The sequence below is a fragment of the Amblyomma americanum genome, chromosome 11 (genome assembly GCF_052857255.1).
Source record: "Amblyomma americanum isolate KBUSLIRL-KWMA chromosome 11, ASM5285725v1, whole genome shotgun sequence".
In the NCBI taxonomy this organism is placed as follows: domain Eukaryota; kingdom Metazoa; phylum Arthropoda; class Arachnida; order Ixodida; family Ixodidae; genus Amblyomma; species Amblyomma americanum.
Window position 1 is genome coordinate 6434721 of NC_135507.1, and position 25800 is coordinate 6460520.

The 25800-nt window shown below is 50.4% G+C and overlaps 1 protein-coding gene across 4 annotated transcripts in view; it reads left to right on the top strand.

The window, feature by feature from the left end:
• LOC144111184 (uncharacterized) overlaps window positions 1–25800 on the top strand; it is a 214711-nt gene that overhangs the window by 49766 nt on the left and 139145 nt on the right. Inside the window, exon 1 of one of the 4 annotated variants that reach the window (XM_077644361.1) lies at window positions 23643–23661. The exons of the other annotated variants lie outside the window; for them this stretch is intronic. The gene's annotated coding sequence lies outside the window, so the exon portion shown is untranslated. Of the gene's footprint in view, window positions 1–23642; window positions 23662–25800 lie in introns of those variants that run through there. 4 annotated transcript variants of the gene reach the window in all.

Here is a 25800-nt window from a genome sequence, read left to right on the forward strand (position 1 = left end):
GGAAAACGGCCAGATATCGTATACTCGCGCATTTAAGCGTCCGCTCCTCGGTCTTTCGACAGCGTCGCATTGATTTTCGGGACACACTTATACCCATACATGCAATATGTAGACACCACTAGCGCAAGACCGCACGTTGTTTTAGACGACTGCGCTTCTGCCGAATAAGAAAAAGTTCAGAATGTTGAGTGCTGATGACAGTGTGAGGACACGTATATTTCTTTAAATTACCTAAACCAACTTTGAGCTCCAGAGCTCGAGGACGAGGTTAAATTGTTTCGGTGATTTTACCTTAAGGCCAGGCATGTAGCCAGGAATGTGATTCGGGATGGCCCAAGGTAATTTCATATATTGGAGGGGGGGGGGGGGGGGGGGGGGGGGTGCTGGCAGCTGACTTAGCACTGCCAAGAGAAGAGGGTTGCTGAAGGCTTCAGATATTCTGTAACAAATTATTTAACTTCAGTACTACGTATTTCTGTAGGATGTCTGTTAGCGTAGTCAGTGAATTAAATTAGAATAAATCATGGGATCCACAACTCGTCGCCAAGGCCGCTTAGAGCGCTATGTTGCACGCCTAGCGTTAAGACCTAAAGAAAAATCGGAGTTGCCAGGAAACGGACTGTCCCAGCACTTGTGGCTAAGGCACGCATAATTATATTGTCGGTTGCTGTTTTTATAGCGTTTACGGCTGACTGAGTTATGTGCTAACCATTGTTTGAAGAAAAATTCTTGTGCCATTTTCCTCAAGTACTTTCCGGCTTTGAACATCTCCTTAGCGTACTCTTGCTTTCGTAATTCGGTGCCCTAACATCATTTTAGCGGGTATAGTTACGATAATTAACTGAGTGCACGTCGTTCAAGGTCCTGCTTTTGAAAAACAAAACAACAACAAAAGAACAAGGGGCTGATTAAAAACGCGGTAATACGGTGCCTGGAATGCGCGCATGCCTCGAGCTCCACGTGGCGAAGTGGCCGGTGTTGATGTTTCTTCTGCTTGGGGTCGCACCCTGCGGCGCATGCGTAATGGACGTTTGTCATGTATGCCCGCGGCCAGTGGTTGGTCGCTCCAAGGAAAAGAGGGAAATTACCAAGACGAGTGAGACGTTAGCTGCGCTCGCTTCCGAGGTTTTCGTAATTTTTTTTGCATGTCAAGTTTCGAGCGAGACTAGATTTTTTCTTCCTTTGAAGTCTTTCCTCGAAGAAGCAGGAAGCAGTGAAGAGGGCACGAAAAAAACATCAAGACGAAGGCCTCAGAAGTCGGGGACTGACACGTGCGTAGTTTGTGCAGTTATATGCGGTTGACCGAGATGGGGGAAGGGGGGGGGGGGAGGCGTGGTCTTGATAACGTAATCAACTGCGGTTGCGCTAGCCTGCTCTCTGCGTGTGTTGCCCAAGAAAACCTCTGACGTCGGACGTTGCGCCGAGGAGCACGATACATATGTATACTGTTTCCAGCATCGCTTGGCTACCTCGATTTTCTGGGCGCCTTGCATATAGTGCGCGCAAGCTTGAAACAGCTTCGTACGACTTGATGCAGCTTGCATCGCTTGCATCTTAGGACCCATGAAACGGTCAACCTTGGAGTAACAGCAAAACAAGTGACCGTCAAAAACTGCTACTTGAGATGCATCTGTCAGGCGTACGTTGAGTTGATGGACAGAGCCTATAGGGACGTAGTTGCTTCGCTCTGGACATTCGCGGAAGCAGTTCGCTTTTTCATGTGACCTGAACTTCAGGCCGGTGGAAACATCCGGCGTGATGAGAATGCTGCAGTTTCCTTTTTTTTTATATCCTTTTTGAACGTCAAACCAGCCCAACAGCTGAGGCATGCAAAGGACTCCAGCTGTGAAAGATTGATATATGGCGTCGTCTTTGACGTAATCCAATTAAGCAGATGCTTGGAGGCTTAGTAGTCGGAGGATGTGGCAGATTCGTATAGGGTTTCTATGTTTGGTTCTTGAAAATGCGTTAAAGCCATGACGCAGTGCACGAGAGAGCCGCGCACCGTCACGGTCGTTCTCTGCCTAAACATTGGCTGGTTGTACAGTCGTTCCGCACACCTGTGTATAGAGCAAGCATGCACATTTCCATGAAAAAGTATTTTTACTCCTCATGTCTTGAAAGCTTTGTCACGTCCCCCAGGAAGCTGTTGTTGTCATAAATGCAGAACAGAGCTCGCAGTTCTAGCTCCCTAGGGTATGTGGTGACGACTGTAAATTTAATTAATGCTCTTTCGGTTGCGAAAGTTAGTTGAATTTATTTGAGGATGCCTGTGAAATGCTTAACCTCTGCTGTCGCTAGTCTATAACATTCAATTTGTACCCCTAGGTATGATGAACACATTCATTTGCGCCCTAAAGGCTACTCAAAGGCTACTCTTGGGGGAAAAAGCATTCTTTCTCATTTGTAAAAAAAGCAAAGCTTCTGAACAAATTTCTGAACAAATGTTAAAAGCATTTTTGTTCTTTACCACAATGCAGATACAGTAATCTGTGCGCTTTGTGTATGATGCCATAAAACCCAACTAAACACACAACACAATTATACCCTCAAGGTATTTAGAAGTTGAGTTCCAGGTCACAGGTAGAGCTAGCCGGATACAATTCAAACATTCTGAAGTTGTATCCGACTACAGGACCGTAGCTATTATCTGAGTAATAGAGCGTGCGTCTCGTGTATGGAAGGTCCAGGATTCGAACCGGGAACCCGCAGGCTTTGTAATGTGGAGCCATGTTCTGTTCAGCGACCTTTTCATGGCCTAACACCTTGAAATGGTACCGAACGTCTTAATTTGGTGTCAGAGATGGTCTATGCTTCTCAATCCATCAAAGTGCAAAATTATGTCCATCTCCCGCCAATCTAACCATTCTAAAACGTTCGATTACAAGATCAGTGGAGTTTCATTAGAGAACGTTTCATCTTATAAGTACCTGGGTGTTCACATCACTAACAACTTATCCTGGCGCATGCACTTAGAATATGTTATTAACAATGCAAACCGTGCCCTTGGTTACCATACGCAGAAATTTCTCTCAGGCTCCATCCCATTTGAAGTTACTTTTATATGAAACAATACGGCAAAAGCTAGAATACGCATCATCAGTATGGGACCCCGCACAACTCACCTTAATCGATGCTATAGAAGCCGTTCAGAATCGGTCAGCTCGCTTCATCCTTTCCAATTATTCTCGTACGGCTAGTGTTTCCTTGATCAAATTTACACTTGGTATGACTAATTCATAATTAGTCAATTAATCAAGGTATAATGATGTGTATTATATAATAATCCACTAAGTGGAACCACCTTCCACCCCATATCGCATGCATTCAAGACGCATCATCCTTCAAGCCACTTATCGCCAAGTATGTCATCGAACAAGCATCTGCATCATGATTTTTTGCTTTTTTTTTTGCCTTTTGCCTGTACTTTTTATATGTATTTTTTATTTTTTCACCCACCCTTTCTATAACGCTCTGCGAGCCCTGAGGGTATTGTAATAAATAAATAAATAAAGCTCTCTCGAGCCAGGTAACAGCTGGATCGTACGAGTGGCTTTCGTAAAGCTCAGGTGGTCTGTATGTGGTTTAGGTCCTAGCGAATTTCAGGTCTACCCTTTGGAAGTCACTAAAGGTGAAAAACTATTAGAACGCGAGCTCTCTGTCATATAAACTACCTCACTGAAACAGCAGCGCCCAAGTGAGGAAAAACGTCTTTCCTCTTGAGAACTTTTTTTTTTTCGACACCTATTGCTCGTGCGTCATCAGGCGGAAACGCAGGCAGCAAAGTAGCTTTCATGCACGGGCTCTCGGCTTGATGAAAACGCCGTTTACGCTGTAATAAGCGCCTCGCGAGCGTTTTAAAGCGTCATAGCTCATCCGATGCCCGCAGCGCATCCCGGCTGGGTTGTTTTCGCGCAATTTCGTCTCGCGATGCTCGCTTCCCGCTGGCGTCGTTAGAAAACGCTTCAGGGTGAAAGGGACCGCTTCTTTTTTTGAGTGCCGTCCAACGTAGTGGTGGGGAAGAAAGCAAAATAAAGACGAAACAGCCGAAGAACGAGCGAAGGCATTCTTCGTGCCGCCACTCACATAAATATCTTCCTCACTGCGGCGCGCAACACAATGTGTCTGTGTTCAGCTGCCGACTGTCCTCCCTAAGAATAGGTGCGCACTCGTGATTTTTGCGGGCTCCTGCCTCTGTGCGTGCGAGTGGAGAGAGTATATAGTGTGGAGGAGGCGAGAAACTGCTGGCGCGCTGCCACCCCCGACTCTCTCCAGAGCTCGACGCGCCGCAGTTCTTGGGGTGACGGACGCGCTTCTGCTGCTCCTGAGTGAAGTGCGAGCACGAACCTTCTGGGCGAGAAATATTTGTCAACGCGCAGTATGTGCCTAGTGCTCGGGTTTGCAGCAACACTGACACACCCACGGCGTTCTCTGATCGAGGTTGAGGGTAGGGTGGAAGGAGGAATTGGGGAAGGGGCACGCAGTCAGACCGATTCGTGAGTTTCTGGGTGCTGTAGTTGGTGCGCGTCTTTTTCTTTTTTGTTTCCAGATATTGTTTTTCTCGCGCGACGTTATAATCATCATGGCATGCTGTGGTGACGCACGCGTGTCTGTCTTCTTTGGTGTTGTAGCGGTGTCGCGCGGCATTCGATTGCTGCGCTAATGATGTTAATGTTTGCACCAATCGACATGTGTCGTGTATATCGTTCAGGAATTCAGTTCTTTTTTTTCTTGCACGGCGCTAAGAGCGGGGACGGCCTGGAAGGAATTGGTGTTGTTGCGTGTATACCAACTGTCGCTTGAGTTTCGGGATAGAGCGCAAGAAGGGCACAGACACACGGAAGCTGCGCTACCCATTACTGAAACACGAGACTCTACACGATGTCCTGCACTATGTCCTGCGCTGTGTCCTGCGCTGTGTTCTACGCTGTGTCCTGCGCTATGTCCTGCGCTGTGTTCTACGCTGTGTATGCTCTGTTCTATGCCGTGCTCTGTGTCCTTGGCTATGTCCTACACGACCTTCTGCGCTATGTCCTGCACGACGTCTTGCATGACGTTCTGTAGAATTCCTATACGAGGTCCTGTTCGAGGCTATACACGAGGCTTACACAAGGTTGCACACGAGGTTTGCGCAAAGTTGCACGCGTGGTCAACTTTGACACACGGCGACCTGGCGCGTGGTGTTACGATATAAATGCGCTGAAACGTATTTTATTTGGCAGTAGGGCTTCAGGGTGCGATTGTGCTCAATCGACGATTATGATGATAGTGAATTTTTATGGCCCAAAGACGTCTGCTGCCAAGGGGTGACATGACACTAGGCCACCACTGCGGTTCACTGTGCGATTGGGGCTCAGTCATACGCGGCCGAGTAGATCGATAAGTGAGCCAAGCTTTCGTATTTGTGTGAAGTATAGCTCGTTCAGTGCGGACGTTCCAGGGTTAGTGGTGCATGGTTGAAGTGTGTCCTGCTGGGTCTGTTGTCGGTCGCTATGCTCCTCCGCGGGCCGACCCAAACGTTTTCTTAACATTTCCTAACGTGCGGAAAAACACAGGATAGACGTTGATGTACCCACTTCGCGTGTCTGTGTTAGTAACGTTCTTATCACCACATCTTTCTGCCCGACATTGAACTCGTGATTTTTCGCCGCTTATGTACTACTTGGAGGGAACCGAGTATTCAGGAAATATAGAGCGAAACCCTATCACTACTCTCACCGCGGAAGCGTTCGGTTAATTTCTGCGGATAGTTCGTCCTTCGTTCTTTTTTTTTTTCATGGCACATTTTGCCTGTATACGCAATAACTCGTTCCGCGGAACGGGTTTTCAGTGTAGACTGCTGCATGACGGACGACGTTTAAACGCGCAGCTTCCCCCCCCTGCGCCTTCACTTTCCTTTGGCTCCGTGGCTATACCTCGCTAGCCCGGCCGGACAGCAGTTATCTTTTTCGGCCATCACAGCAGATCTTCGGGAGATACGGCGCAGCACACTGGCTGGGCAGCTCGCGCCTGTGCCGCACTGAAAGCGGTAGGCGGCACATGGCGGCGGTGGCAGCGGCGGCAGAGCTCGGCCGGGAGATATTATCTGCACCCGTCTGCGCCTCGAGAGCCAGTCCCCGTGTAAAGAGTAGTGCCATTGCGCGATTGACGCGATCGCGAACCTCTTGGGGCGTATTCTCTCCCAGTCACGGAGACAATAGCACGACGGTGCGGGTTTAAGGTCACTGAGCGAGTGCAGTTCCAGTTGGCGCAGCTTGCATGAACTGCAACGTGGCAGCGCTGATCGTATTGCGCGTCACGCCTCCGCAGATGCGTTCCGTATGAGTCGTACATATGGAGTAATGGGTAGGGAGTCCGTGTCACATGAAAGCTATACTGAAATCCGTGTACTTTTCATATGTTTTCTGCGTTGTTTTCATACCCTTTCCATCAGCCGCGGTGGCTCAGCGGTTATGGCGCTCGGCTGCTGGCCCGAAAGACTTGGGTTCGATTCCGGCCTCGGTGGTCGAATTTCGATGGAGGTGACTAGATGCCCGTGTACTGTGCGATGTCAGTGCACGTTAAAGAACCCCAGGTGGTCGAAATTTCCGGAGCCCTTCACTACGGCGTCCCCAATAGCCTCAGTCGCTTTGGGACGTTAAACCCCCATAAACCATCTTAGCCTTTCCGTATGGTTCCTACATGGTTTCTAAATGTCATACGAGGTCCGAAAATTTTTTAGTTCTCTTCATGCGCTGTCGGTACTTAGCCCGTGTAGATTCCGCTTCTTCCTTGTAGTTTCCATATGAGCCTTGTATAATAGGAACATCACCAGGAGAGTAGCGACATAATGAGTTGCGATGTGTATTTCTAGCCACCTTACCGCTTGCATAAGCGCCTAGCAGAGGCCATGCCTGCCGCTTGACGTCATCGTGTGTAGTGCAGCTCTGCGTAGTGAAGTTTTTTTAGCAGAACCGATTAGGACCTCCCGCCGAGCAGTCCTGTTACACCACGGTACACATGAATTGATTCACAAACGGTTGACCTTAATTTATTATCTATTTTATGTATCACTATTGCGGAGAAACTGCTGGTGTCAAAACACTGCAGGGCTGTTTACACCAGCAACTTGGAACCTCAACCTCTTGATATCATCACGCAAGGGAGACACTGTGTGGAAGCAGCTCCCTTGGTGGAGTGAGTTTCAATCACACCACTTGTGTTGTAGGTTATACTGATACCGACTGTATGCGCAAAATCTCACTTGCATGCCACTGAGAAACTCCTTCTTGTGGAGTTGGTTTGGGAACAACTTGCATCGTGGTTTTCGGATACCCTGACGCTTTTTGTACTTGAGCACACTGGCACTCCTTTATTCCTGGATTTGCTAATGTCGAAATGGAACCGTTTCACAAAGGCTTCCAGGAGTCGAACCTACTACCTCGTTCCAAACGAAATTTAGAGGGGGAGGGCGGGGGCAAACGTGGCACAGCTGTCTGTGTAAACCTCCTCCCCTCTCAACTAGTATGGGCGGAGGGTGTTTTTTTTCCCTGTCAGCTTTCGCGTTCATGCTTAACATCGAATCAGAAATGAAATGAAGAGCGGCCGTGACAGTCGACGTGAATATAACGGACAGTTAACCGTCTGCTGACTGTAGCTGCTGACTGTAGCTATTGACCGTAGCTGCTAACTCTGCTAACTGTAGCTATTGGCTGCAGCTGGTGACTCTAGCTGTTGCCAAGTGTCCACTATAGATATCCACTATATATCTGTTGTCTATATTTGCTCACTACATATCTGTTCCCTATGGCTATTGACTACAGCTGTTGACTACATCTGTTGAATAAAACACCTTACTGCAGCTTTTGACTGTAGCTTTTGACTGTAGCTTTTGACTGTAGCGGCTAACTGTAGTTGTTGAATGTGGCTGGTCACTATAGCTGTCGAATGTGGCGACTCGCTGTAGCTGTTGAATGTGGTTGCTCACTGTAGCTGTTTAATGTGCCATTCTTGTTGACAGCGCGTTTAGAGCACAGGGACAGAAGAAACACAGAGGACGACGTCACAGCGCCTGTGACGTCGTCCTCTGTGTTTCTTCTGTCCCTGTGCTCTAAACGCGCTGTCAACAAGAATGGATAATTACCAACTAGCCCGACAATTTGTCCTATTCATGTTTAATGTGGCTGCTCACTGTAGCTGTTGAATGCGGCGGCTCGCTGTAGCTGTTGAATGTGGCTGCTCACTGTAGCTGTTGAATGCGGCGGCTCACTGTAGCTGTTGAATGTGGCGGCTAACTGTAGCTGTCGAATGTGGCGGCTCACTGTAGCTGTGAATGTGGCGGCTCGCTGTAGCTGTTGAATGCGGCGGCTCACTGTAGCTGTTGAATGCGGCGGCTCACTGTAGCTGTTGAATGTGGCGCTCACTGTAGCTGTCGAATGTGGCGGCTCGCTGTAGCTGTTGAATGTGGCCGCGCACTGTGGCTGCTCACTGTATACCTGTTCACTGTAGCGGTTGACTGTAACAGGTTTCTGGTAATATCTGCGTATAATGATGGTGTGACCCGTTGTCGCTGCTCTTCTGAGCACCTCCAGTGAGCCTTTCAGTTTTTATGCGGAAACGAAAAAAAAAACGGGAACGCGGCGACACAACTTTCTACTTCCTCGTGGTCCCTGGGGGACCAGCAAACCATGGCATCAAAACGTGCACTCACGCCACCTTTCGCCCAGCGCGTGAAAATGGCGAGTACCTGCCGACCTTCCCGCGACCTTCCGCCTGCCGCGCAGCTCTGAAATTATTGTCGCCCGAGTGCGAGGAACCTCTGGGAGCGCCTGCAGTCGTCTTCACTTCGGTGTCGCCGCGTGCTCTCTATCTGAGGAAGCGAGAAACAGTGCAGCGCTGGGCGGGTTACGAGCGGCGCTTTGACTGTCTGTGCAGAAGCGATCACAGTATATGTACGATCGACTACAGCTGATTTGCGGAATCCTTATGTTGCAATATCTATTAAGCCTTGTCAGAGCGAAACGGTCTATGAGAAAGTGAGTGAGATTTCCTCCGGAAACGTAAAGGTGACGTTAGTGCATGTCTAACTCCATTTCTGACACTTGCCAGAGCACCTTGGCCCCATGCTGTGACTTTGGAGCTTGGTTGGCACTAGTGTTGCTGTTTACACGATACTTGATTGAGTATGCCTGTTAAGCCTCGTTATAGCAAAGCAGGCTCTGCTGAAGTAACGGATATAACGAAAGGAGCTTGACTTGGAATGGAAACAACGCGATGTTGCCTCGGGTATAATGAAATGGCGACTTTAACGAACCGACTTCGGTCCCTTCCGACTTCGGTTGACAGAGTACTTTGGTCCCACGCCGTGCCTTCGGAGCCTGGTTTGCGCCAGCTGCATAGCCAGTATAGCCTGCACTATACTGCGTGATATTATTGCGAGAGAGAATAACACATAACGCGGGAAGCCGCGCTCACGGTCCTCGGTCGCTTCTTCGTAATTCGTGCTTCGCTCCGCCCACTGTTCCCGTTTAGGACCGCCCCTTTGTCTCGTATATTTTTTTTTACTTTTCTGTCTCTCGCGCAAGAGGGACAGCGATAAACGCTTCTTTCTTTCTTTCCGCCGAGTTCGTCCGTTTTCTTCGTGTTTCCCTCGTTATATGTCTGCCGCCTTCGCCCGCTTTATTTATGGCTCTACCGCTTCTATTCCGTCACGTTTCGGCGCGAAAATTGCTCGCGGGGCGGTGCACATGTCGATTCGATACGCTCGTCGGGGGCTTCGATCGTGCGTGTCGCGGGTCCAAAATAAGCGGCCCTCAATTCGACTTCTGTGTCTAGTTTGTTGACCTTTCCGCTCTGTGTACTACAGTGTGGGATACGCAGTAGCCGATTCACCGGCGCTTATCTCCACTTTGCCCTATCTTTTTTTTTTTTGCCCTCGGGACACTGACTGGGTCATTCGAGGCGGGAGTGAGTATACCTAAGGAGATAAACATAAAACAAAGGGCAGTAAAGTAAAATTCAACATTAAACAGAAATAGTCCGTCCTAGCCTGTGCCCTTGGAGAGGGATTGCTATCGGTCGTTGCTGTAAGGTCTTGGCGAATGGTGTTTTGTTCAAGCTGTGAACAAGGGGGGAAGAAAAAAAGGTCTTGTTTAGCGGTTTTTTGGTGCTAAATTGAATTGAGACATTGTGACGGTAGTGTTGTGCCGATGAAGTTTCCTCACGGCCAATTACATTTCTTTCTCTGTACGCGGTGAATGGACCTCTGACGTACTCTGGACTAGCAACTCCAGGGGCAAAATAATCCTGCCTTTCTCTCTCAGTGTATACCGTCGCGATCACGATGATCAATGTGCAACGCTGATTGGAAATGGGGGTAAGGCTTAAGAATTTCGGGCTCCAATGCCCTCCATACGAGCCGCTTCTCCTTTAGCCAGCGGTTCAATTGCTGGATTCGTTTTCACATGAATCCGTATGCATTTTCAAGCGTGATCGTCACTCGCCGTAAGAGAACCTCGATGCAGTGTCATTTTGTGAATTTCTCTTTTAAAGAACAAACCAAATTGCTGTTTCCAGTAGAAAGTGCGAGCGCTCAGTTCTAAAAAACCTTTAATCAACGTATTGAACATAGTATCCGTTCCTTGTTTCTGAAGCCTTCGTTTAACGGGTACTCGCAAAAATGAAACTGCGCGATAATCTGTATCAAGCCAACGCTTCTAAGAATATCAACTCTAAATTTTGTCGCCTACATCGGTCTTAAAAAGCCAAGTAGGAGTCATATACGTATCCCCTAGTTTCGGAGAGATTAGAAACATTAGCGGAACTGGCCCGTGTGCATCGCCCCTCTGCGCATGCAGAGCGTGCGAAATACAATGTTATACCTGCTTCAGCTGCAGGCAGGTAAACCCAACCTAACTGGTCCGTGTGGTTTAACTAGCCGTGTGGGTGCTGCAGTGCGAATGCAGTGCACGTGCACGCCAAGGCAAGTTTTAATTATCCCAAGTTGAGTGCGCCTCCGCACTGAAGAGTCACTTCTGAGCTTTCTTTGCGCTTGAAAAGCGGGTTAACTACTGCTCCCTTCACGGATTCGGCCCTCGTGGCGTTTACTTTAGGTAACGAGCGGGCAGACTGCGTCCGGTTACACTGCCGCGTTCTTCATTTCCTCGTTGTGTGCTAACCTCGCTTTCGTGTGGCCTTCGTGACTGTTTTCCGTGCCTGGCTAATCTGTTATGCTTGCTGTGTGTACAAAAGCGTGCCCTGTGTATTTTGGTGTCATTCTTCCGCCTTTTATCTCAACTCTTCTCGTCTTCCCTTTCTCCTCATTTTTTTTTTTCACCCAAGTTCTTACTACCCAGTGCAGGCAGGCATTTAATACTCCTTTCTTCCATGATGGGCATTTTTGTACTCCCTTTTTACCCTTTGGAGCAGGCGTGTGTACTTAATACCCCTCCCGGCTGCGGCGGTCGCATTTCGATGGAGGCAAAATGCTAGAGACCAGTGTACTGTGCGATGTCAGTGCACGTTAAATAATCCCATGTGGTCGAAATTTCCGGAGCCCGTCACTACGGCGTCTCTCATAGCCTGAGTCGCTATGGGACGTTAAACTTCCATAAACCATAATGCCCTTAATTTTTCCTTTTCGTCATTTTTTTCCTCCTTTACTCTCTTTTTGCACCCGCAAGCAAGCAAGCAAGCAATTGGAAGCAAACAAGTAAGCAATCATTGCGTCCATTCTGAGACTGATAATTAATTGGCAGCCTGTTTTTTCGCTTCACCTGCATTTTTTGTGTTTATTTTCACCAAATTTAATGCTAACAAACCTTCCGGTAGTAAGCAAGCAGGTTGGATTCGACACTGTCCGCTCTTCTTCCCTGTCTTCCTGTCGCCAAGCTCAGCGATCGGCTAGCCTTCGTCAGCCTGTGTACTATATGCATGCGAGGGGCGTGTGTCGGTTTCGCGCTTGCTGGAGCGGAGAGCTGTCTCTCTTAGCGACGTTGGGACGGGAGTGCGGTACACCGAGCGTCTCGCCAGCGATGCAGAACGACGTCGGCGACAACGCCGTGCTTGTGACGCCTCAGCCGCCACACGTCTTCGCCGTCATCGTTCCGGTCTGGCTGTTCGCGCCAGCGCGTCTGCGGTGCTGTTGACGCGCACACCTTTCTAGACCGTTCGAGACGCTTCCGATGAGCCAGGCTGAGCAGAAAGGATGTTCAACACATTTAACGTGCACTGATATCGTACACCACACGGGCGCGAAACACAAAGGCGCCCGTGTGCTGCGCGATATCAGTGCACGTTAAAGATCCCCACGTGGTCGAAATTATTCCGGAGCTCTCCACTACACGGCACCTCTTTCTCTCTTCTTTCTTTCACTATCATCTTCCTCCGTTCCACTACGGCGCGGCTCAGGTGTCCACCGAGAAGTGACAGTAACCGCGCCTTTAATTTGCTGATAATCAATCAATCAATCAATCAATCAATCAATCAATCAATCAATCAATCAATCAATCAATCAATTTGTGCTTCGCCTCTAAAGGGTGTATGGTAAACGACGTAGGGAAAGGAAGGTGGCGATACCACTGCTACCCGACGGGGAAAAAAAGAGGCCTCGAGAGAAGGCTAGTCCATACACGCGCCAGGACTCTAGATTCAAAAGCGGCATAAGGGAAGGACTGCGACTTCATGTGCTTTAATTGAAACAGACGTATGCCACCTTTTCTGTTTTTTTTTTTCATTCTCTGCTTTCTCAAATCTCGAGCATCAAATACACGAGCGCTGCATGTGCGAACACACTTCGTGTTCCTGGACCACTCACAGTGCTTTGTGCCCTACCGTACTTCGTGACTTCCTTGCGGCGGCCTTTTGCTGGCCTGCCTCCAGAAAAAAATAAAAATAAAAACGGGGTTGGCTCGCCAACTGGGTCTCCCCCGGTTTCTGTTTAGTCTCTGAAGGTGAAGACGCGTTGGCGGGAAATTATGGCCGAGTTGGGCCAAGTGTTAAAGGGAAAGGGACGAGGAGAAAAGGGGGGGGGGGGAGGTTGTGCGAGACCGTCGTCCGTTCTCAATATCCCACGCTCGTTTGCCACATTGCTGTCGGCGCTTTCACTGTCGTCTACCCCGATAATCTACTCTCTCTCACGCATGCTCCGAGCGAGGCCTCTTGCTAGCCTTCGAATTAGCCAGCACGACGCGCTGCTTTTGAGCGTGATGGATGGCGGACGGCGCACAGAGGGTGAGGAGGAAAGAGGCGGCGAGAATTGAACCGCAGTTCACGATGCGCGCGAAAGAAGATAAAAATAAGAAACAGGGGGGAGGGAGGGGATACCATTTTTTTTTTTGTGCTCAGAAAACTCGTGCTGCAGCCGGCCGAGCTGGCAGCCAGGCAGAGGCCGGGTTGCTCCGGTTTCCGCTGGACGCGACGACCACGAAAGGCCCCTCTCCAAGGCGCATCCGGATTATCGCGTCGGCGGCGTGGGCATTGGTAAAAAGGCCATTACATGCGGCGGCCGCCGTCGCTGGAGTTGTCGTATCGGGGACCGGTGGGGGGTGAAGTGTGAAGGAGGAGGTTGTGTTAAATTCTCTTCGCTGTCGTCGTGGCATTTCCGAAAATGCTTACATACGCTAAAGGAGGCACGAAATGAACGGCCCGCTGCTTTAACATATATATTAGGTTGGGCAGCCTAAGGCGAAGTAAAAAAAAAAAAAACTCAATGATGTTCGCTTGGGCGACACGACGGAAGTGCGTGAGCGGTCGATGTTATGAAATATGCTTATTGACTGCGCACAATTTTTTAAATTCCTTTCTGAAGAAAGAAGATTGTACACCACCTATTATGTAGTAATAAAAAAATTGGAGGGGACACTCGAGCTCCGCCTTAAGGGTATGGACGAGATAGCATTAATGGGCTAATACCCATATATGCGGAATCGGTCATTCTCAACTGAATATTCATTGATCTCTGGGACTCCTCATACCACTCCTGGCCCAGTGGGGCAGCAGTTAAGTGATGCGCCACTGCCCTGCGATGGCAGGTGCTGCCACCGGTGGGGCTTGTGCGACCCAGGTTGCTGTTCTCGGGCAACCAATCATTATGTTAACTGCCACCTGCCACGGTGGACAGCTTTTTCACAATTCTTTGGGCAGGGCTTCACTCCTAGGTCTTCACTTTCCCCATGACATGACCCTTCTAATGCTCACGAGATGCCCTGCCCTCACCGCCATAAGCACAACACACTATCACTGCTTCCACAAGAGTCGAAACGTGTTTAAAAAGTATATTTTCGTACTTCTGAGCGCTCTGATCTTATCAAACGTTTCAGAACGCTCTGTGTAGCTGCCATCGTGATACCGATTGGAATCACGTGCTAAGAAAGGCCATTGTTGCCGGATTAGTACGACCAGTGTTTCGCCCGCATTGTAACGCTCGGTTGGCCATCAAGAGGCGTTACCATAATACCACCGCACTATACCTTCCCAGAAGGCGTTACGTTGCCGCCACGGTTAGCAAGAATGTGGAGAGGGCACGCATGCGAGTGCGACCTCTGCTTTTGCTGCGTAGTCAGTGCATTTCTTGAGGGAAATGTCTTTCCATCGTCCATAGACCGCCTATAGATAGCCTATAGACCGTCCATAGACAGCTATAGACCGCTCATTGACAGTCCATAGACCACTCACTGACATCCTATAGAGAGCTTGTTGACAGCCTATAGACCGCACGTTGACAGTCTAGATACCGCTCGTTGACAGTCTAGATACCGCTCGTTGACAGCCTAGATACCCCTCGTTCAGAGCCTATAGACATCATCTAGACCGCCTATAGACCGTCCATAGACAGCCTATAGACCGTCCATAGCATATAGGCAGTTCATTGCAAGTTCTTAACCTCTCGGTTAACGGTCGTCCCGTCGCAGCCGAAGCGCTGTGCCCTGTGTCGGGGTGGCGCTGTTTGCTGTTTCACTGCACGCCCTCGGGTCTGCTGTGGCGCATCCTTGGACGTTGAGTTGGGAGAGGAGGGGAGGAGGAAGAGATGACCCGAGATTCGGAGAAACGATAGCCCCGGCGACTGGCGCCGCTGTCGTGACGCCTTCGAAAGCTTGGCCAGTCTGCCGGCCGCGGTGGCGGCGTCGCATTGGCGATCGGCACGTCGTTCGCTGCTTTTCGCGGTCGGCCAAGGACGATACCGCAGCGCGACGCTTGTCCTTTCTCTTACCGGCGTCGGTGTCTCTCCTCCGTCGGGGGTCAGCTGAGGAAGGGTTACGGAAGGGGAAAGGGTAGAGAAAAGGAAAGCAACGCGGTGTTGGCCGATACCCGTCCAGACTGAAAGCTGCGGTGCACACCATCGTGTCTGTAGGAGCGATTTCTTGATGGTGTAGTAATAACAAAATATCGTCGGCGTATCCTTGCAAGAGGAGGAGGATGGGACTCTTGACAACGTAAGACAAAATGAACATAGATCCGGGGGCAGCATTATGTCGCTAGCTACCGTTGCGACAAGGGTACTATGGGGTACAGGCGCAGTGTTTTTTGAGTGTCCGCTTTATTCCCTTGAAAGAGGCCTACGAGCCTATAGCAACTGTGGAAATGAGCTCATTACACCAGCGCGTAGAGCGAATAATTAAATACAAATTATTTGTACCGGCAGTTTCATTCTCAGCCGGTTCCGGCGCTGAAATGCACCTTGGCGTCACGGTCGACCGGCTAACCCGGACTACCAAAAACTGACGGCATCAGCGTACTCGGCAAGCACTGGTTGTTCGTGGGAACAACCACTGTGTTCGGTGACGTCACAATAATTGGTGCAAGTGCACTTTGACGTCACTCGGTGTGGGTGGAAATGCCGAGCGGCTCCTGGGACTACATTCAAAATAATATTAAATTATACTCCACCCAACGCCTACAGCTGAAACTTTTTAGCCTTACGCGTATGAAACGAATCATATCTTTTGTTTTCGTTCGAAATTGTGTGCCTCTACCCCTCTAAGCATTTAGTTTGCCTTTGGGACATACGTCAAAGGAACAGCCCGTCCTTTCGTTTGTTTTTTTCTCCGCGCTGATTTTTCTGAATTCTTGAACCACTTAAAATTCGGTCATGCTCAGCTCTATCCCACGCTTATTGAGCGCCTCCTCCGAGACGATCTGACGCAACTGCGTTCAGTGTTGCCAGTCTGGCGGGCGCGTCGTATTGCATTGGAAATGGATTCCGTCGTTGCCCCCCCCCCCCCCCCCCCCCCCCCCACACACACACACTACCTTAAATGGATGCAAACGCATTGCGTCACACCCTATATACACGAGGACGGCGGCAGTATGTATAGGGCTAGCCAAACACCTCCTTCATTTATCGCGTGGGAGATTGGCACAGATTCCGGGCCTAAAACCGAACCCTGCACGGTGGCTGTGGTCACTCGCCCAGCGCGGATAAAGGCGACGTGGGAAACTTCCGACGTGTCTTTTCCGCGATCGCCAGCGGGACACTGAAGAAGGATTCCTTTTCATGGTTGCGCTCGCGGGCGCTATTTGCACTTTCGGCGACGCCGCGCGCTCGTGCTTATACTCCGCCAAAAAGCGTTGCTGTATGAACCTGTTTTAAAGTGGCTCTCAGCGACGTCTCTTCCTGTTTCGCTTCGTGTTTTTTATCGGGCCAAGCAAGCTTTTTCTCGTGGGTTGCAACAACGCATTGAGTGGCGGAATTGCAATACGCCACATTCAAAGGGGAATTTCGAATGCCTTGTTTCCGACCTTCTCTTTCTAAAATGAATTGAAAATAAATTTCATTCGCAATTATTTGTCGACACTACATCAACAGAGAATTTTGTGCATAGGTTAGGAACCTGCGTTAAATAAGAATTATTCTCCCTTGTGTACAGGTGCGGCCAAAATATTACGGAGCATGCTTCGGCGTTTGAAATCTTTCTCATGTGTTCTGCAGAGCAGCTGTGAGTGTGTCTTCTGTTCATACGCGAACGCGCCAGTGACGTGGGCTAAGCAGTGTAAGAAGTACCTCCTGATTTTCGTTACGCAAGGTGTGGCGAGAGTTCGAATCACCGAAGCGTGCTCCGTATATTATGGCCGGGACTGTACCTGTCAATTCCATGGTTGTCTAGGTATTGTTGTCATTGTGGCCTTGAATGATGTGCATTTTTTTAAAAACTGTCCCTTTGAAGTTTTTGGTTTTGTTCATTCCCACCCTGTAGCAACCAGAAAGGGCTTACAGTATTGTAAATAAATAAATAATATAACAAAGTACGGCCCTCTGTGACGAAAAAATAAGACGGCGCCGCCAACTCAAATGACGTTTCGGCTCCCACACGGGAGCCTTGTTCGCCATTGGGATCGATCGTGAACAGTGATCCCGTGTGGGAGCCAAAACGTTGCATTCTTCTTTAGGTGACCGTTGCTTTATTTTTGTCTTCATGTACCACCTTGACCAGACCGGCTTACGTCAAACTTCAGGTGGCAACGTCTTCTATGATCTATGCGGTACATCCATAGCGGCCGCTTTGTGCCTCGGACGAGACCGAAAACTGTTACAGCTACGTTTTTGTCCTTTCCCACGTTTTCGTTCATTTCACCCATACTTGGCTCGCCATCGTCTCCGACAGTGCTCCAGGCACTGTACAGCACTGCGCAGCGCTTTCGGATCCGCACACGCGGCGCTCTAATTTCTCCGCTCGGAAAACCGGCGACGCACCTCTGTGTGTGCGATGAGTTGTCCGGTCGTGTAATTTCCGTCCGACACGCACACAGCGGTTGAATAGCTCTGGGATGAAAGGGGAGGAGGGTACGGAGAGGAGGGACGAACCTACAGAGGGGGAGAGAGACTGTAGGCGGTTGTTTTCTTTTTGTTATTTTTGCGCAGAGCGCCGTGAGAACGCGATGAACGGCTCTCGCAGGCGGCTGGCCGCTCTTTCGTCCCCGTCCGTATTCTACTTGGTGCTTCCGTGGTTTCCGGTCTCTGCGTTCCTCTTTGTGCGTGTTGCCCTTTCCTTTGTGGGTCGCCGTGGTTTCTGGCCCCTCTGGTCATTCAAGTCCTCGCCTTTTCCGCAGTGATCGTTCACTGGTTTCGAAACAACTTACTGAGACAGGTAAAGAAAGAGACATTGCGCCCCCTTTCTGGGCTGCGAAGTGATAGCCTCAGTGACGACGTGCGCCGGCAGTGCCACCGTGTGTCAGTTCGACGCGACCGACCAATGGCTCGCCCTGTCCACGTGCTTCCCCGACATCACCGAGCGCTCACATCGCAGTCGCTCACGACGCCAGCCGAACTGGAGAACCGGACGAGACTGCCCGACACCTGTGGTAGCGTTAGCGGCGGCACTGAGTGCCTTGACAATTAGTGTGCGTAAGGTAGAGAGCAATGTTTAATCGCTGCCTTCGCTTCAACACCGCTGTCGCTCTTTGCTGAAAGCATTGGGTTGTCTATGAGCTTGCACATTGTGAAGGAACATTGGGCTCGGGATAATTTTATGAACACATTCAGCGTGCACTATCGCATACTGAATTGCGCGCACATGTGTTGGGTACACAACGACCGCACACTCGCAACTCAGTTTTATTGGAAATAACATCCATTCTTACACCCTCCAAACTTCCACATCATAGACTACACGCAGTCCGAAAGCCTACCCTCCTTCTGATATAGGTTAATTCATGAGACACTCATGCAGTCACCTCCTGTCTTTTATTTATCGAAAACGCCTCAGGTAGTTCACGTGCCACCTGTTTATGGCTTCACAAAAATTTTGTTTTTGTCAGCAAAGGCCAACAAGGTTTGCTGCGTGTAGCCTTCGGGCATGCGCAGCCATGTAGGGCCAAATGTGACCATATTTTTTTCTTAATATAAAGCTGACGTTACCTCAAGCGATCACTTATGCAGTGGCCAGTCTGACTGATGTATACCTTCCCATGGTGTTCGCTGTATCCATGCTGTTCGCGCTAACAGCACAGCGAAACGTTTTGTCGGAACATTTTGTCTGTATGCATACCCCCAAGTTCGCAGCAACGTTGCGGCCTCATTGTGTTAGCCTCACACACGCATACCTGTGTTACTTCGTGCAGTGCGGTTGAAAAGGCAGCGAATTCATTTCACGCGTTCATCTATGGCGCGGTCATTAGAGACGTCCTGCACTTCCGCTCTCGTGGAATACGTGTAATCCTGGCCGCGTGCACGCAGCGAGCAGTCCATCTGCCTTGGCTGACTCTTCCTGGCCGCAATCAGCGCGCGTTCGGCGTCTCGCTGCACAATAACCATTCCCAGCGTGGACGGCGTCCTACACAATAGGCAGGCCCCACAGCCGGGAACGGCCATAGCGTGCCTAAGCCTCCGCTGCCCAACAACTTCCCAATGCACACACACACACACTGCCCGTGCAGGTTCGGAGGCGTCCCGCGCGCGCACTACTTTCTCCCAGCTCTGTGCTTTGCTTTGCCTCGCTCGTGTCTTATCGGGTTGAGCTCCAAAAGCAAGGAAGTCTGAGGGAAGGGGGGCGTAACCAAGCGCAGGCTTATGGTATACAAAAGCAGGGATGGGAACAAAACTAAATTTGGGTGCGCGCACGGAGGCGCTCCCGCCGCGATGCGTTTGGTGGTTGTGGGAACGTGCGCGAGGCAATCGGTGTCAGCCGCGCTGAAAGGCCCCTTCGCGCAGTCTGCAAGAAACACGCCCGGCTTATAGAGCGAGAGCTGATAGATTTGTCGCGTGCTCGGCACAGCTGCCGGCCGAACGACCAACCGACCGAAGCGGCTAAAGGGGCCCGCATTCGTTGGGCTCCGGCGAGTCGCTGTGTGTGTGTGCATGCAGATTTTTTGCGCTCTGAACTGGATTCTTTTCGGGGCGGTGCAAGAAGTTCGAGCAAGTAGGCATCGAAGCGAGGCGGTAACGCGGGGATTAGTGGAGCCCTTCCTTATATTCGGCACCCGCTTTCGACTGACTGATTCCGCGTTGAAGCGCGCACCGAATTAGTGTAGGCCCGAAGGAGGAAGGAAGACAAAGACCAGAATACAACGGAACGCTGTGGCTTTCTATTTGCCGTGGCCAGAGAACGCGAGAACCCCCTTTGAGCTTTCTTTCATTTTGTGCTGCATAGGAGACGAATTAGGGGCGAGGAATCATACGCTTCTGCGGAGCCGCATTAGATTTCGCCTTTTCTTTGTGTTTTTGTTCGTGCGCGGCGAATTGCGCGTCCACGGAATGCGGGAACGGCAGTTCTTTAAAGTGTGCTGTCTAAGCTTAGGCACTTTGTCCATCATGCCGTCCATCATGTTTTCCTTGACAGAGGCCGTGAAGCGTTTTTTATCCCTGTTCCTCTACCGCTTTTGTAGGATATGGTGGAAGCTTTTTGTAGGTAACTTCGACGGCCGGAAAGAGCCGTCGAGGGGATGGATGGCTGAAGGTTGCTGCTGCCTTCGGCTGGACAGTCCAGCAGGGACGTCAAATTTCGACATTGCGCGAAGCCTGTCGTACTCTTCCTGCACATGTAAATATTACTTCCGCCTCACGCCAATTACAGCTTTGGCGCAATATTTTATAAATTTTGGAAGAATATCCGGGCATAGAAATAGAAATCGATATTTGCATGATGTGCCGCTGCTGTCAAAGTCTCGTGACGTATTAGGCCAGAAAAATCAAGGAATGTCGAAGCCACCAGCGGGCTATGTGCTTAAATATGAAGGAGCTTCGACACCTACTGGGAAGGTCAGACACAGTATAAAAGGAATTCTTTCTTTCGGGTTAGCCTGGTAGGATTTTGCTCTGCCGAAGTCTGCTTTTGCGATCAGACTGAATAGAAGGCGTGAGCGTTGCTGGTCCATTGATTCCTCTACCCTTCTTCATCCTCACTTTTAGTGAAGAACTGCAGCAGTGGCCCTGTGGTTCGAGCATGCACCTCGCATGCGGAAGGTGAGGGGTTCGATAACCTGTGCCACTGGGTGCCCACCGGTGATAACCAGTGAATACGAGCATTCCCCTGACATGGTGCTCGGCTTATATGATGGGAATTGCTTGGGGAATACGTCTTTGAACCCGCAGTGCGAAACAATTTCTGCCATCGCGCTTTTTGACTAAATATAATTATTGGTCTTGTTCAGCCAGCGCGCAAGTAGCTACTACCTTCATACTGACTCTGACTGTACAGAGATGACTGTATGCCGCATCGCGTCGCTGGACCGGAGTTGCGATGCGTGTGGAGGGTGCGGTCAGCCGAGAGCCGCCACCACCGTCGCCTCGCGCGTGTCGTCACGCACGTGACGAACTGCGCACGATGCGGAAAGCGAGTTGGGCGCGGCATTCCGCCGCAGCCCAGTCAGTCAGCCCGTCGCTTGTCGCCCGCAAACAGAGCTTGACGGGTTCTACGCGGTGTGGAGCAGAAGCTATCCGGAGAGCGCACGCGCGCCGACTTCTTTTAAAATCTTCAAAAAGGGGAACCGACCACTGCCCCGAGCGTTGATTTCTCTCGGCGACGTCGGCCTTTGAGGGCAGTAAGTCGACCGCTCCGTCTGGTCGGCGCCGGATTCGCTTTTCTCGTCTCCGCTGAAAGTGCTCGACCCGCTTGCTCTTCGTCAGCGAGAAACCGTTTGCGTCGGCGGATTCTCTCGGTGGGTAAATATGGTCTTCTTTGGTCCAGTGTCCTTTTGTGACGACGGCCGTTTGTCCGGGAAATACTGGAGTACTGGAGCGCGATGCTTGCTTCGTGGTACCCCCCCCCCCCCCCCCTCGTTTTTCTGACGAGACATGCGTATCTTCGTTAGGAAAGGTGCCGGAATGTGTTGCTTTGAACTTACTACTTGAAACTTACCATCTTCGAATTTGGCACCTTGCAATTTGCCGTGTTGCAACTTGCCGCGTTGCAACTTAATGCCTTGTAGTTTAGTGCCTTGCAATTTAATGCCTTGCAAAATTAATAATGGCTTGAAAAATTGATGCATTGCAGACTTAATGCCTTGCAATTGAGTGCCTCGCAATTGAATGCCTTGCAACTTCCTGCTTTTAAGCTTTCTGGCGACTCACTCTCTGTTCTTCCTTGTCTGTGCGGTCTGGTTGGGCGTACTCTACTTCATGGACGCATACCAACTCGCCCGCCTTGTGTAACTCTGCTACATGCTTATAATAACAGCAGCAGAAATCGCCATGCTCCATAGATTTAACACATTTGGCATAATTTTTTTTCTTCTGGTTATGTGTGCCCTGAGGGTGTCCGTGAATTGTCTATTTGCACTGGACACCACGGGGCTTATAAATTCACACATCGTCGAAGTAATAGCATTTGAAGTATACTGAGATCGTGGACCGCTTATGAGCACATTGACTGCGGTTCTGTATAGAGTATGCGAGAGCGGAAACTACATGTTTTAACCAGTGTACCACGTGGAGCGAGCTATGGATAGGAAAAGGACAGGCAAGACATTATGAGCGAGAAAGAGCTAGGGCAGCGTGCGTTTGAGGAGAAGATTCGAGTTCAGGACTTTGCAGCTGAAATAAAGAAAAGAAACTGCATATGCTGGGCATGTAAAGAGGAGAACTGAGAACCGGTGATCTGTTATACACTCAAAGAGCGAATATCAGGTGAATGATAACGTAATCGGGGGCAGTCCGGAGCCAGATAAAACATCCAGCTGAAAGTGACATTAAAGTGGCATTGCGTACAGCTCCATCCCATTATCGACTCAGTAAAGTACGATTATACGGCTCAATCTTGGTATGGAGGACATTTGTCCGGCGGCAAAAGGCGCATTTATCGCCGAGAAAATCTGATTTGAAAATCTTCCCGCCAGTAGATTGAAACCAGTGACGTCCTTACCGAAGAGGACGGGATGCGAGCGTTTAAAAGCGATTGGCGATGGAGCGTAGCCTTCGGGATCCGCGACGAATAGACTGGAGTCGACGCACGCATTTTACTTGCGAAGTTGGCCGCTGATGACGACGCCTGTGTTTCGTTTCTTTTTTCGAACATATATAAAAGCTGCGTCTTCGGTGGGAGAGGTCTCTCGGTGATTACAACACGGTCCTCTATACAGTACAACTTTAAGAATTCTTGTGGAATAAAACGTGGTCATGTAGCTGGCCCAAGACGCAAGGATAACTGGAGGCCATAGGGAGAAGCCTTTGCCCTGCAGTGACTCAAACTGACGTCAAGATGATAGTAGTGGTAATCAGGCTGGTGATAAACGCAGCTTCTTTCTCGATCCCGTGACGACCGCTAGTGAGTGCGACCGTGCCGCGTAAAAGGAACGAGCAGGGCTTCGATAACGACGCCCTGATCGTGCACTCCTTCCTTTCGGGCACCAATGCACGCTGGCTGTTGGCTCGTTCCTCACGCCTTCCATCTCGTTTGTCTCGCGTCTTACGCGCATTCTTTTTTTTTTCTTTTTTTGTGGTTAGCAGGTTTGGGTTGCAGCCATACCGGCGCAATTACAGGCTCGCAGCTGCTAGTATACTACCGCTGCCACGGCGTCCGTGTCGCACGCAGTGTGAAAGGAGGAAGCGGGGAGGGGGGATGGAAGGAGACACTTCGCAGCTGCTCTCGCGCGGTTTTTGTCGCTTACACCCACGAGCTCCTCGGCATGCTTTGCCTGCCCGCCCTGTGACTGAGTGCGCGTTGCCCTCTCCTTGGCTGCTTGACCTGGCTATACGGATACACGCAGCTGCATGCCGGCCCACACGGTTCGCCGCTCTTCCTGGCTGAACGTGTGAGCTTTCTTCTGCGGTCTCGGCTCCCTTTTGTCACCAGTGCGCCTTCATTTCCTTTTCTTTTCTCACAAAACCTTACAATAGAGCTTTAATGGATCATATGCCTGTTTCGGCTCACTGCTTAGGAGCGCTTTTGTTGGACTGTACACGCGTTTGAGTACCTCGTTTGCGACTGTGCGTGGGCCTGTATGATTTCGAAAACTGTACGGTGTCTTCAATAGAACCTTTTGAGATGATACCTGTACGTTGCAGCGGCTGCGGTGGCTCAGTGGTTATGGCGCTCGGCTGCTGACCCGAAAGGCGGGGGTTCCATCCCGGCTGCTGCGTTTGCACTTCGGTGGAGGCGAAATGCTAGAGGTCCATGTATTGTGCGATGTCAGTGTACGTTAAAGAACCCCAGGTGGTGGAAATTATCCGGAGCCCTTCACTACGGCGTCCCTCGTAGCCTGAGTCGCTTTGGGACGATAAACACCCGTAAAACAAGCCAACCTGTACGTTGCACTTTCTACGACGCAAGCGGAGTCCCACGTAGGAACCGTAAGCTGCCGCGTTGGCGAACTGCAGTGATTCAACTTGTTCGTGTAGGGATAGCTGTGTATGGGATATTCTCGCCCTTCCTGGGAGGACGCTCTGCTTGCCGCCGACAGCCTCCCAGCCAGGCGTCAGGCGGAGGCCAGAGCTATTTTCTTATAAATAAATTGTTTATTCCTCCTGCTCCGCGAATTCTACGCAATGTCGGCGTAGTAAGTTGGTTTAGTAATGGCGCCCTCCAACGGGTCTCCGATTTTGCGTGAAAAAAGCTGTCTGAACACAGTCTCCGGCGGTGCCGTTTTATGGAACGCGTACTTATACTGCGTTCGTATTTAAAACAGCGAAAAAGAACGGGGCACAAGGAAGGAGACACCACGAGCGCTGTTCACTACGCCCAATTCAGTACGCTTGTGCTTGTACTGCAATTGGTGTTGAAAGCACATCATTATGTGGCCACACTAAACACTTTGCACTGACGTCATCGCGGTCGCCTTTGAGGCCAGAAAGCGCTGCGTTTTAAAACCTGACTGTTTTGCTACTCCGCTTTCCGCCCACGGGTACCGCTTCCACTGTGGAAGCTAGCCTCGTTACCCAAAGAGGGCGCCCGTGACTTCAGGTGACAACTATCTACATGGAGGGAATAGCTGAACAAAGCTTCTTGCAGAATGCCTGTAATCGGCTGCGCCTACCGACATCACTCGGAACGTATGTTACGATATGTTGGGCTGGATAACGCGAATGTCTGCTTCGTGATGTCGAGTCATTGTCGGTACCTGTGGTTTAGGAGCCGGCTCCTAGTCGCTTCGAGTTCCGGTCGGTCACAGCACCACCATCACTGAAGCATTCGACGGACGCAGTCATCCGTACAAGCCTTTAGCGCTGTCTGTGCACAGGTATAAAGGCCCCCGAATCAAGGTCTTATTAACGTGCGATGTATCGGGCGCGTTTCGATGCACTTTCGCGATCGTCAATGCGCGGCCTTCGCGCGCAACCTTTCCCATTGTTTGCGAGGTGAATTTGGGACTCGTGCTCCGTGGAGCGTTGCAGTCGCGGAGCAGTGTAGGCGTGGCGTCGCTTGCGTGTGCTGAGCACACTTGTCGAAGGGGCGTCATGGGACGTAAGTGTTTCTGGCAGCGGGTGCTGCAGGTGGGGTACTTTTTCTGCGTCAAATGTAATTTCGTTGTCGTCCCGTGTCGCGACCGAAAACTCTCCCGTTGGCATGGAGGCCAATAGTGCTACTTACATGGTCTGTGGTCCTCAGGGTTGACGCCCGGGATCGGCACATAGACCAATGAGAGACGCCGGAGCGGAGGGCTGTCCCGGGTTCATTTCGATCCCTTCAGGCTTCTTGAACGTGCACTGACATTGCACAACACACGGGCGTCCTTCTGCTGACCCGAAAGACGCGGGTTCGATTCTGGCCGCGGCGGTCGAATTTTGATGGAGGCAAAATTCTAGGGGCTTGTGTACTGTGCGATGTCAGTGCACGTTAAAGATCCCCAGGTGTTCGAAATTATTCCGGAGCCCTCCACTGCGGCGTTCCTCATGGTCTGAGTCGCTTTGGGATGTTAAGTCCCCGTAAAGCATAAATCATCGCCTCCATCGAA